At 37.5% G+C, this 16,046-nt stretch overlaps 1 protein-coding gene across 1 annotated transcript in view; it reads right to left on the minus strand.

The window, feature by feature from the left end:
- Window positions 1–16,046, minus strand: part of TENM3 (teneurin transmembrane protein 3) — a 1,346,985-nt gene that overhangs the window by 995,218 nt on the left and 335,721 nt on the right. The gene's annotated exons all lie outside the window — the stretch shown is intronic.

Raw genomic sequence — 16,046 nt, forward strand, 5'->3', positions numbered from 1 at the left:
GCAAGCATAAAGAGCAGTTTCTTAATAAATTTCCCATTAGTCATTTTAAAGAACATGATCCCAATTTGGAATTGCATATTTCCCCAAAAACCACTAATAGGCTCCTATTTAACTTGCCTTGCTTCTGTTATTTGATACCAGTACTCTGTTCCATTGGCTGTAACAGTCCCCAAAATCACATTTACTTTGTGAGCAATTACTAGTATCCCTTGTGATACTAACACCATACAAGTTCTCAGAATAATAAATTCCCCAAGGCAAAGTTCCTACTTGCCATGGTCAGTGTATTCAGAAAACCTTTTCTTGTACTATCATATTTTGAGAATTGCAGGTTGAATTCAGGTTTTCCATGCTGCACTTTTGACAAGTAGCACTCTTGGGAACATCCCCTATCCTTCTTAAAGGGCAGGTTGCATATAACAAAGCAGGAAAAGGGCAGCTTCTTAGTAAAGAACTCCAGACAAAGGTTGTAGCTTCAAAGAAAACCTTATACTGACTCAAACTTATTAACAGTTCAAAAGAAGTAAATAGTAGCGGTGTTTTACACAGGCAAACAAACACAGAGCAGAAGTGATTTGCTCAAAGCAAGACTGACAGCAAAGCACAAGAACCTAACCAAACAACATGAGTTTCACAGCATAACAAAAATACACATAACATGGACACAGCCTTGATTAGAAAAAGGAAGTGTTGTGTTTTGTTTTTTTGGTTTTGTTTTTTTTTGTTTGTTTGTTTTTAAAAGTATTGTTTTGTATCAGAAATTAAAAAAAAATAATCATAAACCCCAAGTCTTTCATTTGGTAGAGAAAACGGGATATGCTAGCGCACATTTGGAACTGCATGGTAAAGAGCTAAAAAAACTACAAACAAAAAAAACCTAAAACCAGCGGTTACAAGAATGATAGTTTTAAGGAATAATTTTGTATCTCTAGATTAACTCGACTGCACATTAAGGGGAAATACTCATTACCTACAGAGATTGAGTCAGACCTCTGTTTAGCATTACCGCAGATAATTTCAGTAGCTCCATATTTAATAAAATTAGGAATTCTTCCTGTCCCCCCTCCTCCCCTTCATGATACATGGTACAGAAGAGTGTTTTATACAGTTACAGCAATAAAGCAGTTTCTAATCTCTTATTATCAGAAGTTTGAATAAGTATACAACACTAGCAACTCTCATATATTAAAATATTTTCCATGCTTGTGACACTTCACTGAAATTGTTTATTTTTAGACAGTCTTCACATTGACAAAATCCTTAAATGTAAAAGCTGCTCTGTAGAAAGTCTGGCACAATAGTTCTAAGATGGAAAGAGTTGCATTTAGCTTTATTAAGTGAGCCTATTTCACCTACCTACTTGAAAACAACTTTTCAGCATAATTAGCTATTTAATTCCACATCATAAAGAACAATCAACAAGGTACTTTCAAATTTTACTTTGCAAAAACTTACGCTTACATATATTGCAGTAATATTAAGAACTATATCCATGTAGATTAATGACTAATGAAACACATGAACAACTGAATATATGAAAAGCATGAAAATACTCTCTAACAGATGTTTCTGTAGAACTTATTCTAATGTCAGAAAAAGAGAATCAGTCTAACATTCCTTCTGCATAGCTAAGTAACAAAATTTAGTTCTTACTGTTCCTTTAATTTTGAAAAGAATAAGCCCTAACTTGAGCTCCTTACATTTGGTAATACAGAGTCTGTGCCTTTTATAACAATCTGCATGTGAATCACTTAAAAATATTCAGCTTCATTTAACTTGACAGCTCAATAATTTACATGTTGATTGTTCTCACTTTGGATACTTAGAATTTAACACCACCTCCATGGTCCTACTTAGATGTTCTCAGTTTAACAAGCTTCACAGAATATGCTGAGTTGGAAGGGACCCACAAGGATCATCAAGTCCAACCCTTAGCCCTGCATAGGACCATCCCCTCCTCCTGAGAGTAGCATCCAAATGCTTCTTGAACTCTGTCAGGCTTGATGCTGTGACCACTTCCCTGGGGAGCCTGTTCCAGCACCCAAACATTCTCTGGGTGAAGAAACTTTTTCTAATACCCAACCTAAACCTCCCCTGACACAACTCGAGGGCATTCCCTTGGGTCCTGTCACTGTTTGCTACAGAGAAGAGATCAGTGCCTGCCCCTCCTCTTCCCAGGAAGTTATAACTGCAATGAGGTCTCCCCTCAGTCTCCTCCAGGCTGAACAGACCAAGTAACCTCAACCACTCCTCATACAGCTTCCCCTCAAGGCCCTTCACCATCTTCATTGCCCTCCTTTGGACACTTTCTAATACGTTCATATCTTTCTTATATTTGGTGCCCAAAACTACACACAACATTCAAAGTGAGGCTGCCCCAGTGCAGAGCAGAGCAGGACAATCCCCTCTGTTGACTGGCTGGTGATGCTTTGCCTGATGCCCCCCAGGACATGGTTGGCCTTCCTGGCTACCAGGGCACTGCTGACTCACATTCAACTTGCCAGTGACCAGGACCCCCAGGTCCCTTTCCATGGCACTGCTTTCCAGAATCTCATTCCCCAGTCTGTACATACATCCAGGTGTTGCCCCATCCCAGGTGCAGAATCTGGTATTTCCATTGTTGAACTTCATATGGTTCGTGATTGCCCAGTGCTCCAATTTGTCAGGGTCTCTCTGCAGGGCCTCCCTGTCTTTGAGGGAGTCAACAGCTCCTCCCAGTTTTGTGTTCTCTGCAAACTTGCTTAATATCCCTTCCAGTCTTGGGTCCAAGTAATTTATGAAGATGTTGAAGAGCACAGGGCCCGAGATGCAGCCCTGTGGAACCCCACTAATGACAGGTTGCCAGTCTGATGTTACCCCATTCGATATCACCCTCTGTGCTCGACCTGTGAGCCAATTGCTCACCTACCACATGATGTGTTTATCCAGCTGTGTGCTGGACATTTTGTCCAGAAGGATAATGTGAGAGATAGTATCGAAAACTTTACTGAAATCCAAATTGTCTTCCCTTGATCAACTACTTGGGTTACTGTGTCATAGAAAGAAATCAGGTTTGATAAGCAGGACTTTCTTCCCATGAAGCAGTGCTGCCTGTGACCAATAGCTACGTTGTCTTTCAGGTGTTTTTCAATACTTCTCAGAATAATCTTCTCCATAACTTTATGAGGCACTGAAGTGAGACTGAGTAGTCTCACCAGAGTCCTGCTTCTTGTCCTTGAAAACTGGGACAACATTTGCCAGCTTCCAGTCAGCTCGGACCTCTCCAGATTCCCAAGATCACTCAAAAAATCATTAAGAGAGATTATGCGATGACATCAGCCAGCTCTTTGAGGATCCTTGGATGAATCCCATCAGGCCCCATAGATTTGTAGGGATTCAGCTGGAGCAGGAGATCCTGCACAATTTCAGGATCAACTGGGAGTGGATCATTCTTGCAGTCATGGTCCTCCAGCTCAGGACACTGAGACCTCCTTGGTCCATCATCCATGTAGAAGACAGAGGCAAAGACAGTGTTAAACACCCCTGCCTTGTCTCTGTCCCAGTTTATGAGGTGACCATCTTCATCCTGTAACAGGCCAGTGATATTTCTGTACTGCCTATTACCATTAACATATTTGCAAAAACTGTTTATTGTCCCCCACATTTCTGGCAGCTTCAACTCCAGATGAGCTTTGGCCACAGGAATTTTCTCCCTACAGTGGCAAGCAGCATCTCTGAATCCTTCACATGTCACCTGACCTTGCTTCCACTGGGCATACACCTTTCTTTTTTGTCTTATCTCCAAGAGAAGATCTCTGTTCAGCCAAGCTGGCCTTCTGCCTTGCGTGCCTAATTTCCAGCATTTGGGGATTACCTGTTCCTGTACTCTGAAGAAGTGATGGACCCCAGAACCTGCAAAAACATTTTGCAAGGGGACCTTGCTTTCTAATTCCCTGAAAAGCCTGAAGTCTGCTCTCCTTATATCCAGCATTGAGGTTTTGTTGTCACTTCCCCTCCTGTTAACAGAGATTTTAAACTCCCTCACATCATGGTTGCTGTGGCTAAGAGACCACCAATCTTCACTTGGCTCATGAGATCCACCCTGTTGATAAGCAGCAAATCAACAAGAGCATCTTTCCAAGTTGACTCCCTTAGGACCTGTTCCATAACATTGTCATCCAGGTTTTTTAGGCATCTTCTGCCCTGGCTTGTACCAGCTGCGTGACGTTCCCAGTTAATTTTTGGCAAGTTGAAGTCCCCACTAAGGACAAGGGCAGTTGACTTGGAAGTGTCCCTTAGTTCCTCAAGGAATAATTCATCAGTGTCATTCTCCTGGCTGGGAGGTTTATAGCAGACTCCCAGGATGACATTATTTGTTTGCCCCTTTGATTCTTACCCAGAGGCTCTCAATTGCGCTATTGCCAACTGTGAGCTCTGTACATAACACATTTTAGTCAAATTTAGTGGAATCAGTTTTCAAGTCCAATTAAATTTTAAGAAAGTGATCTGAAAATATGCACAGTCTATGAAGTGAATCACTTAACAGTGAGCATATTTTAATGAAGAGAATTCCCAAGCTTACTTTGGCTTGCAAAACATCACAAATTTTAAGGTATAATATGGTCCTTCAAGCTTTGTATCTATTTCCAAAAAAACATTCTAGCTTGTGTAATAACTGATTTCCAGTATGTTGAGTCTGCTTTGGTGTCAGAGGACAATGTCTGAAAATCTTAATCATTAGATGTGAAATACGCACAAGATATGAAAAAATTCAGTAACAGAGAAGAGTACCATTCTGCAAATCCCAGAAGTTCTCGGGCAACAGAGCTGCTGCATAGCTGAGGGATTTAAGATATCTGGGTTGGGTTAAGATATCTACCATAAACCTTGGAGTAATATATGGTCTGAAGTCCCCCCAAGAGTAAAACAGTGAACTGGAGAAACCAAAGATTCCAGTGACTTCTGAACTGTGATGGATGGAAGACCAGTGGTAGAGCTGCTACGCAACTAAAGAGACTGAATAAAACTATCATTATTCCTCTTTCTTTTCAAACTGACCAGGTTGCAACAATTCCATACCCATCTCTAGCAATTAGACCACTGTGGCCAGAGAAGATAATTGATTCCTTGGAGGAGAAAACCAGCGTCTGCTAGAAAAAAGTTAAGATTCTTTACATAGATCCACATGAAACTGCTCTGATAAAATGCTTTTTAAGATCATGTTTTTTTTGGTTGTTTGAGTTTTTCCTTTTTTTTTTCTTTTTCCCCAAGCTCCTCCTGTATCCCTTATAGCTTTCAGAAAGAATTCTAGAATTAGCACTTTCCTTCCCTCCACCTATAGATCATATTTTCAGAATTTGCTGCATATCAAGAAAGAAGAGAGAATAAATCCAAGTAAGAGAAAAATAATATTCAAGACAAAGTAGTAAATTATAATACTTTTTTTTTTGGTCATGCAAGGTTGGAATCTTTTGAGACAATTAAAAACTTGAAATCTTGTATCTGAAATGAGCCAGTAATAGAGCGCAGAATTTATCTATACTTATAATTTTCTTTTTCCTTAGAAAGGACCATTTCAACATTAGAACTATGATGAGCAATACAACTCCTTGGGTAATTTTTTATATAAATAATTTATATAAATAATTTAAAACTGAGATAGCAATTATTTATAAACATGTATCTCATTGCTCCTGCATCATTTCTACTAGTATATAGTTACCCTTAGATTCCCAGAACACTTCAACTGATATAGAAAAAAACTCTACTCCCATGAGAAACAACACTACACTATACCATACCACTTAGTTTTCTCATCTAAATGTAGTTTTGAATTGTTCTGGAAAACATTTCTTCTCATGCCTGTTTGAATCTGCTACATTGCAAGACATGCTTCAAAGTATAGTGGAGTGAAATGATTGTTGAAAATCCTTGAATATGTCAAACGAAATTACAAAAGGATGCACTTATTTAATCTTTTGTAATAAACATAAACATGGGAGTGCATAAGCACTGAATAGAGATGATTTTTAAAGCTTAAGGCTCAAGAAAGGGGTGTTTTCCTGATTTTAGGAGAAAATACTGCAATTCATACAGATTAATAATCTAGAACAGAATTTAATTTTTAAAAAACACTTGAAGTACAGAAAACACCTGGAAGAAATCTATGTTGCATTTCTACTAACCTTCATAATACTTGCCTTATCGTATAATAGGTGAAAAAGAAATTCTTCTTCTTTTTACAGGCACAAGTATCTGGTTTCGCAACTTGCCTCCTACTGAATAATACCCATATATTCTACTATAGTTTCCTTCAGGTACTAGAACCCCAGTCAGCCTGGACATTTGAAATTATTTTAAAGTTACTATTTTGCTTCCAACTTGACTTTAAGGAAAACCTACATACAGATAGTAGAAAAAATAACTTTTGTAGTTTCTGAGTTTTAAGTAAATTAGAAATCTATTACACATAGGAAAAAATAAATTTGTTGTTTTGGTGAATTATCCTTTGTGTATATGTGTTCTGCAACAATCTAACTAATTAAATCAAACATATTTAAATTCTGACATTTCTTGCATCACAAATCTCTGAATTAATCCACTATACTTTACATAAGTCTGAATCTAATGTTTTTGTAGTGCCCAATACTAGAACTCTGAAAGCAGGGAGAAATACTCAGGAATATTTCAACACGGGTTCAAATCACAGTTAAAGCCATTTAAGCATGATTTTGCTGGTTGAGCTTCTGTGAACACGTAAGCTGGTGCTGTAACTAGTACTGGACAGCACCAGCTAAAAGAATAAAAGAGGACAAAGTTAATGGGTGATAACCACTAACAGAAGTAGCTCTCCTTCAGATTCTACTATCACCTTGAGATGGTTGTTATCTATATAAAGCCACCTCTTTACCAAAGCATAATGCCACCTCATTTACAGTAAAGACTGAGGAAGAGATTGCTCTATACACCACTTGCAAGCCTAGACATGTCCACTTAAGATGTCAAACACATTCACAATAGTTTCTCGACAACTTTGAGAACAGGCCTACATTAGTTTCATAGTAAACATCACCCTCTTCATAAACAGGTTTGAGATTAGAGATGTACAAATGATAATTTTTCCTGTTCAGCATACCAATTGACCAGTAAGATAGATGAAACAAAGCTAACTCCAGTGGATGTTGGAACATCCAGTGGATGTAATGGAACTTGTAAGAGTTAAAATACCAAATACTCGCACATGACTTTTCACTTCATCTGAAAGAGGTAATTTAATTCTAAACTAAGTGGGGTTTGTTTCTTTGGGGTTTTTTTCCAGTAAGCCTTTAAATCTTTTAAATCCCAAGTGAACATTTCATTCAGCATAAAATCAGACAACTGTCAAAAATGAAACATTCACTCAATAACTATTTGCAAAAGAAAAAATAGGCTGTTTGCTGACCTTTTCCCTTCCCTGTAAACTGTACTATAGGATGAAATCACCATGTGACTGGGATCTCAATATTTATACTTCATATTTAGCTTAGCTTATTAATCAAAGAACCTGGAGTATATTTTTTTTTTAATTACATCAGTGGAGCTTGGTTAAACTGGGACATTGCAACTGTCATCCTCAGACAGTAAAGAAATCCTCTGTAAAGAAATCTTTCCAGCTAAATGTATTGATAAGCATTAAAACAGTTAACACTGCCTCAATTATCAGCTTTTTACGTTAATCCTCCATAAAATTCCATATTGTAGTGGGTTTCTGTGGCTGGGTTTTGGTAGCGGGGGGGCTACTGGGGTGGCTTCTGTTAGAAGCTGCTAGAAGCTTTCCTTGCCCCGTGGAGCCAATGCCAGCCGGCTCCAGGATGGACTTCCTGCTGCTGGCCAAGGCCGAGCCAATCAGGAGTAACAGTAACGTCTCCGTGATACCATATTTAAAAAAAGAAGATTGCTGCGCAGAAGAAATTCCAGCCAGCGAACAGCGGAGTGAGAACATGGGAATAACAACTTAGACACTAAGGTCAGTGCAGAAGGAGGGGCAGGAGGTGCTCCAGGCTCTGGAGCTGAAGCCCCGGGAGCCCGTGGTGCAGACCATGGCGGGGCAGCTGTGCCCCTGCAGCCCATGGGGGACCATTAGGGTGCAGAGACCCACCTGCAGCCCAGGGAGGAGCCCATGCTGGAGTGGGCAGATGCATGAAAGAAGCTGTGACCCCGGGGGAGGTCCAGGATGGAGTGGGGTCCTGCTGGAGACCTGCGGCCCATGGAGAGGGAAGCCCAGGCTGGGGCAGGGTTTTCCCGGGTAGAACTTGCGGCACCTGTCGGTACAGCTCATTTGTGAAGGACTGCACCCCATGGAGGAGTGACCCACAGGACAGCAGTTTGGGAAGGACTGCTGCCCGAGGGATGTACTCACGCTGAAGAGGTCCATCAAGGACTGTCTCCCATGGGAGGGACCCCATGGGAGCAGGGGAAGGACTCCTCTCTCTGAGCAGTGGCAGAAACAACAACTGACCATAACCCCCATTTCCTGTCCCCCTGCACTGCTGGGGGAGGAGGGAGAACATGGAAGGAGGGGTGGGGGGAAGGTGTTTTTAAGACTGTGTTATTTCTCACTCTTTGGCTCTTATCCTATCAGTAATAAATATAAGTACTATCCCCACTTTGAGTCTTGTTTTCCCTGTGAAGGTAATCAGTCACTGACCTCTCCCAGCTCTTATCTCTGCTCATGAATTCTTAGCTGTTTGTTTTCTCTCTCCTCTGTGCAGTTGCAGAGGGAGAATGAGAGAGTGGCTTTAGCGGGTACCTGGTATCTGGCCAGGGTCAATCCACTACACATATACTGGGGGTGAAAATCTTACCCTTAGCAACATCTTTGTCTCCAAAGACCTTTTCCCCCCTGCCTGACAGTTAGCTTTTCCCTCCATGAAGCTGAATTAGCTTTCAGTTCTTGATAACTCGTTTTGTCTTGTATTGGGAGTTTGTTAGTTTTTCCACTGGGATAATATTTCTAAGTTATTTGGTATACAGAGACCTTCACCACCTCAAAAACAGCTTATTAGTCAACACAAAAATACTGAAAGCTCATGCATATAAAGTAGACAGCTGTATCATAAAAGCATATATTAGGCATTGCATTACTGATTTCTCATTTCCACAGACTGTGAGCTACGGACAGGAAATGGGCTGACATGAATGCATTTGTATGAAGAAAAAGTGGGAAACTTTGTCTATTTAGCCCATTTTACAAGATTTAAGTTTCAAAATCACATACCAGAGGTCATATGAATTTTCATTTAGACAATTATCTAAAGGCAATTTTATACAATACACTTTCACTGCAGTAGTTATGTAGTTGCAAAAGTTCAAGATTTGTGTCCCAAGGCTGCTAAAAGACAAGGCAGCATATTCTGAATAGACTTACAATGAGTTCAGGATATTTACCATAGTTACAGTAAGTGTCACTGGCAGAAATAGTGGAAAAAGAAAACACAACTTGATGCTCAGCTAAAACTACTGTTCTTCTACATATATTTTAGAAGACTGTCAACATTCTGTAGCCTAATTTACTAATATGTGTCTTAAGACACATTTAATTTTTAACTCTAAAAACAAAAGGCAAACAAAGAAGCAAACAAGCATTTGTTTATGAGAGGTTATGAGTATTAATAAGTACTATATTTTAAAGATAACCTAGTATCTAGTTTAACCTCTGCACAAGTTTTCAACCATTACTAAACTAAGCACATACTACTGTAGTGTAAGCCCAAACACAGCATTAACCGTTAGAGAAGGCAGACTGCCTGATATAAACCATCATCAGTATGAAAACATACCAGCAATGAAAGACTATTCTAGAAATAATTTTTAGTGTGCTAAAAGCCCTCAGTTAATAAAAAAAAGAGCAAGAAAAAATACTTCATGAATTAGCTCAGGTAAAACCTTAATGCTTTAGAAAAATATAAGCCATACTTGGTTTATAATTTACATTCATGTGTAGGTATTCATATTAACTTTCATTGATATCTGCATGAACATGTTGTTGATAAGCAGCATGTTATGAGAAACTCCATTACTTGTGAACAAAGATCCAGTGCCACTCACCAGCTTGGTAATGCAAGGTCATTCTAATTATCTTCTCCACACTTTATTCTCCCCTCTGTGGACCTAGTAATCATTAGGACTCTTTGAAATGCTGATGCAGCATTATACTGATTTATTTTGAAATATACTACATTTAATACTAATCATTGCAACTCCATATTTGCTGAGGTTACATTTAAAACTATTAGGGTACATACTGTGAACAAGGCAATCCCCCACACTTGAAAGCTCCATAAGCAGCACTTCCTGTTACTAAAAGTGGACAAAGTTGCAAATAGTTTTGAAAAGTTCACCTATTGGACTACTTTTTAATAAATAAATCTGCCACTAGTGGATGCAGGGGATTTATTCGTGCTTCCTAGTGAAGTTAAGGACCTCAGTGCAGACCAAGTAGTATCTCCCCAGGCAAAGCCTCTGTTTTGTACTTCCCATCTCATGCTTTGCACTACATAACATCAAGTCAGTTTTCTTTTACGATACCCTGATTCAATAAATTTCTCCATCCATTTGACACACACAATTGGGATGCTTGAGGGAAAGCACTGTCAGATGATCTGAAGAGATCAAAATCTCATAATTTAACTCAATATTTTGGCTAATGGCTGAGCATTAGAAATGACAACTAACACACTGTAGGATCATTCCCATAATTGTCACTCTGTAACAAAGGGCTTACAGAAAGGAAGCAGTATTTTAAGTGAATCTTTACTACAGCAATTTGAAATAATGTTTTTTTAATTTTTTTTCCTGTGGTAATATTCATGTGCAGTGAATCAAAGGTCTGCCTTGCCCAGCAAATTATCCTCTCCCTCCCAATTTGGCCTCAAGTAGATATCAGAAAATATATATCATCCTTGCCTCAGTGCTTTCCCACCAGTCATTTTCATTTACAGCCTTTTCTGAGTTGGAAATGATTTTTGGGTTTGGATTTTTTTTGCGCTAATTACCTCACAGTTCTTAGGGCAAAGTTTCTTTTATGCTAATCAGCACATGGTAATGGAAGCAGAAACTGATGTTAATTTCAAATTTTATAGTTAATATTATGAGTGCAATACATTTGTGTCCCATTCAATTTTGCAGCCAGCAGTGGCTTTTTTGGTACAACATGTAGCGCTTCCCACAACAATGGCTTTTGAAAGATTCCACTGTTCCACTATGGAACAACATATGTTCCAGCCTCCCTTTCAGTGTCAAGGCGAAGAGAATGTTTTATGCTCAAGCAGAATGAGTTCATTTGTAATAGCAAATTACTTTTATGTATAAAGCATTCAATATATGACTTTGTTATTACTATTTACATACTTGATTTAGTGACCAGTGCTTTTTCCTCCTGCTATATCTCTACTAAAACTCTGTCACAAACCAAGATTTTTTTATTTGCTGTATATAAGCTCTGTAATAGCTTAATTCCATCTTATTTCAAGACAAAAAGCCAAGTCAATTATATTTCATTTCAGTTTATTTGACGCTGTGATGGAACATCATATTTTCCTTAATTAGGAAAAGGTTCCCTTGTTTGCAGAGTGACTGACTGCTCAGCTTTAGTCAGGACCTAGACACACAGACTCTCAGAGGCACATTAAAACCTCAAGCCTGACCCCCTCATCTCTTACATGACCAGAAGGGCAGCTGTAATAACCAAACAACATTTGCCCCTATCTAAGGGGCTGGAATGTAGCCCAAGTCATATGCAGAAATCCAGCTGCATGACTAGTTCAACATGTATATTCATGAGAATGTTAAAAGATACAGAAGCGCTTATATGTGGACTATTTTGCTTGTAGAGTGGACTTACTTTCAGTCAAATGAAAAATGAAGAAGACTTACAAAAGAACAAGCTGCAAGAGCAATTAATCTCATTCACTCCCTGTTTATTTGAAAGAAGTTCTGTTTTGAAGTAAAGAAGAAAAAAGTGTGCGGCAAATAACAGTCTATGGGTTGACAGATCTGATTCAGTCTTCAGGCCAAAGATGGTCACTATGTCATCTAGAAGCACCTCTGCCTGAAACGTTTTAAGTTACTGACCATACAAGAATGCATGTTGTGACTGGTCTGTAAAAATGCACTCTTGATAAACAGGAAGATATTATCTTGCTTTCAACAGCTATCATATGCCACATACATATCTATATACATACACATCTATATACATACACACACAAGTATTTTATACATGCCAGACACAGTCCTCTATGTTTGGTTTACCTTTGCTAGAGTTAACTGAACAAAATAGAAGAGAATCAGCTAAAAAATTTATTGCATTAGACCATGAACTCAATTTAATTATCCTAAAACTACTAACACTTCATTCTCAAACAAGAATAAAAGCCTCTTTTCATAATATTCAACACTCACTATGCCATTAAAGTTGCAGCAAATGAGCAACTTTTTGAAGGAAACCATACCAGTGGCTAAATAATCAAGTTATACATGAAAGTGGTAAAACAGAGGAGAGTAAGACAGAAAAGATATTACTACAATTCTGATATTTAGACCAACTGATCATCTAAGAGTATGCTTTCATTTTCTTTGATCTGCCAAAAAGATTCTTGTTTGTTCTTCCAGTTTAATGTGTTCTGTGCTAGTTGAAGGGCTTTTACTTATGACTCTCATTTGTGGAAGTAAACCTTGAAAGCATGTTTCCCAGACAATCATCATCACTTTGATTCCATGCTAACAATGTTTCTTTATGCAAAAAAATCTAAACTCACCAAACCCAAAAGTATCGTAGCACTTATTTAAAAGTTCACCTGGGTGAATAGCAAAACAGACGCTTTTTCAGTTACTGCTTTACAAAAGTCTTATCTATGTAACTTGAAGTACACCAATTATTTTACATCTGAAAGTAAAATAAAAGTAATGTCTCAAATATTACTTAATTTACCATAATTTAGGAAGTTGTTATTTAAATATAGCAGTATTCCAATTAAGGACATCGGTTTGTGCACTCTGGGCCTACCCGTATCAACAGGCTTTTGAACTGTACAAGCACAATAGATGGGTTACTCTGGAAGACAAGGGAAAAAGGCACTCTGAAAACAACTAATGGATTATTCAGTTTCCTAAAATTTTAGAGATGTAATGTCAAGGAAGAAGCACATTCATGACAACACCTTGATTTTCATTATCTTAGCTCCTCACTCTTGAAATAATCATCATTGTAATTTCTTATTGGTAACCAAATCAGTACTATTAAAAGAAGAACAAAATTCCTGTGCAAGTTTGATTCAGTATGAGCAGAGAAAACCAAACAAAAAACCAAACCAAACCAAACCCCACACTAACAGAATCGAGAGGTGGACATATGGAAAAAAAAAAGTAACAACAGCCATTAGAGTGATCAGAATAAACAGAACTTCAAAACACAGAAGATAAAAGAAGAAATAAAAAAGTTTACTTAATTAATTTTAATAACATAATGCAGTAAAAGTAAATTATACCCTTTTAACAACATTTCTATCCAAATTATGTCCTTTTATGTTTGTCTTTACAGGGGATACAGTTAATTCACTTATTCAAATATTTAATATTTTGCTACTATTATATTCTTACTGATCAAACTTTGAAGAAGGCATCTAAACAAACTGATTTTTAGAGACTTTGATAGCTTTCCCTCCATATTTAAATATAAGGCTACTAATTCAATCAAAACCATCTGACATACTGAAAATGCAATATCCCAGTCTAGCATTATTTCCAGTGAAACAATAAGTATACATAAGAATAGCCATCTAAAGAGATGGCCAGGTAGAGGGCTCCCTGCTGTTCTTAGCCTCCTTCAAGCCAGAGGGTATTTCTACACAGGTAAGAAATATAACTGAACACAGAAAATATAAATAAATGTTACCCCTCATCAGCAGAGCAATTCTCAAAAGGCCTCTTTAAACAAAATGTATTCGAATAGCTGAGCTTTCAGGATAAACTGCACATGGGCTTCAAGGTGTACTCAGCATTGGTGAAAGAAGTGGAGAAAATGGCTTCACTATCTATAATTTGGTCTATGTGTTGGACATTAGGATATATTCTTGAAAACTCACCCAAAATAATAATGCATAATAGGGTCATTTCTTTTTATTAATTCTTTATTAGTAGTGAAATAAGCACATTTCAGTACTATATTTAGGAAAGCAATGCAATACTCCATTTGTATTCAAGTGAGAACTACAAGTGAATAAGCATAAAATATATCTTCTTGTCCAAGATCAAATAGTGCCTCTTAAGCAACTCCTGTGAACATTTAAAATTCATTTTTCCTCTATGTTGGAACAAAATATCATCTCTACTTCTAGTTGATATTTTCTTCTTTGACATTTCTTCACTGCTTAGTTGAGAAGCAAGTGATATGCATTGGCTCAATAATATCATAGCATGTGGGGACAAACAGACTACCCAGTTAAAAATAAAAGCTAGTAACAAGGAAAACAAACCAAACCAAAACAGTTTATCACAAAGCTCTAAAATGAAGGTCCAATTCTTCCTATTGATTTCTCTACAAATCAAATCCTCAGGGTTTTGTTGGAAGAGACTCAACTGTGCCCCCATCCCCAGTCTCATTTCTACTGCACAAACTAAACAAAATCCAAAAAGACCCAGATCTCGTCCCCCTTGGCCTATTTAAAAAAATACTATCATGTGATGGAGCGCAACCATTTTTCCCCACAGAGACCAGACTGCCATCAGGAAGAGTTTAAACAATTTTGTGACGATCAGGAAAGATGCAGTTTGCATTTATGTAAATATTTATACAGAATCCTTCATAGGTACTCTGCTACTTTCAAGTATAACAGACTACTAGCAATAAATAAAATTGCTCTAAAAAAATGAACCCTATAAAAAGAAATTGACCCAGGAAAGGTTATAAAGTGTTTCCCAAAATGCTGCATCCTGCTGCAGCCCAAGATTTTCATGTTGGAAATTAAAGCTGATTCCTCCTCCACCATGATCAGCAACACTTCCTTTACTTAAAAGAATAGTGAACAAATGATTCAACATCTGTGTCAACTTACATATACACCAAAATTGCTGCAGGTAAATTGATTTAAGAATACTCAGTAAATCTTTATTAAAAGATTTAATTAGATCTTAATTCATTGCACCACAACTTGTAGAGCTATAAGATTAATATAATTGGTTTTGATAACTCATAGGTAGAGATGAATTTAGGAAAATAGGTACAGACTTCGTATTAAGTTCAGAAACAAATAGCCAAAACTAGTCTTAATAATACAGTTTTGTAACTACATTGATTGTTACAGACCACTCCAAATACTACAGTGCTTTCTCTTCTGATCTTGATCAGACATTGCCCCAAGCTATGATGTCCTGAGATCATAAAAACCCTCTAGCATCACACTCTGCTTTAGAGTGCAAGACTACCTCTCTCCCTCCAACAATCCTTATTCAGTATCTAATGAAAACTGAAGGCAAACTGGAAGCTAATAATAAACTTCTTAAATCAATCCCTTGGTAATAAACACAGTAACTGATATAAATTTACTTTTATATTCAATTGTACAACAGGTATGTGTTTAAAATTCATTTGCAAAGGATGTAAAGCCTTAATGCGCATAGCAATTTCACATTGCTGTTTTGCATGAAGATTCTTAAAAGCTATTAAGAAGAGTAGTGTCTTTTTGAAAGACAACGAAGTCTTCTTAAAATTATTGTTGATGGTATACAGCCAGTGTTATTTTTAACCCTGGCTGCAAAAACCCAAAACAATAACCTAGAAATAGCCTATCATGAACCAGTTTTGTACCTTCATTCAGTATTTCAGAACACTGATTCATTCTCCTTCTAACATAGTAATTTTCTGCTTTTATTTCCTGAAACCCATTAAAATATAATAAAACTTCCTGTAAAAGTATAGTAACTCTTCCACTTTAATTTCTAGTAATTTTAATAACTTCAAAAAATAGTTTCATAGACAAATTTATGCCATTCAATGAAAACACTGGGAATTACAGTCAACTGAAATAGAG

The sequence above is a fragment of the Neopelma chrysocephalum genome, unplaced genomic scaffold, assembly GCF_003984885.1.
Source record: "Neopelma chrysocephalum unplaced genomic scaffold, ASM398488v2 Primary Assembly neopelma1_42, whole genome shotgun sequence".
Classification (NCBI taxonomy): domain Eukaryota; kingdom Metazoa; phylum Chordata; class Aves; order Passeriformes; family Pipridae; genus Neopelma; species Neopelma chrysocephalum.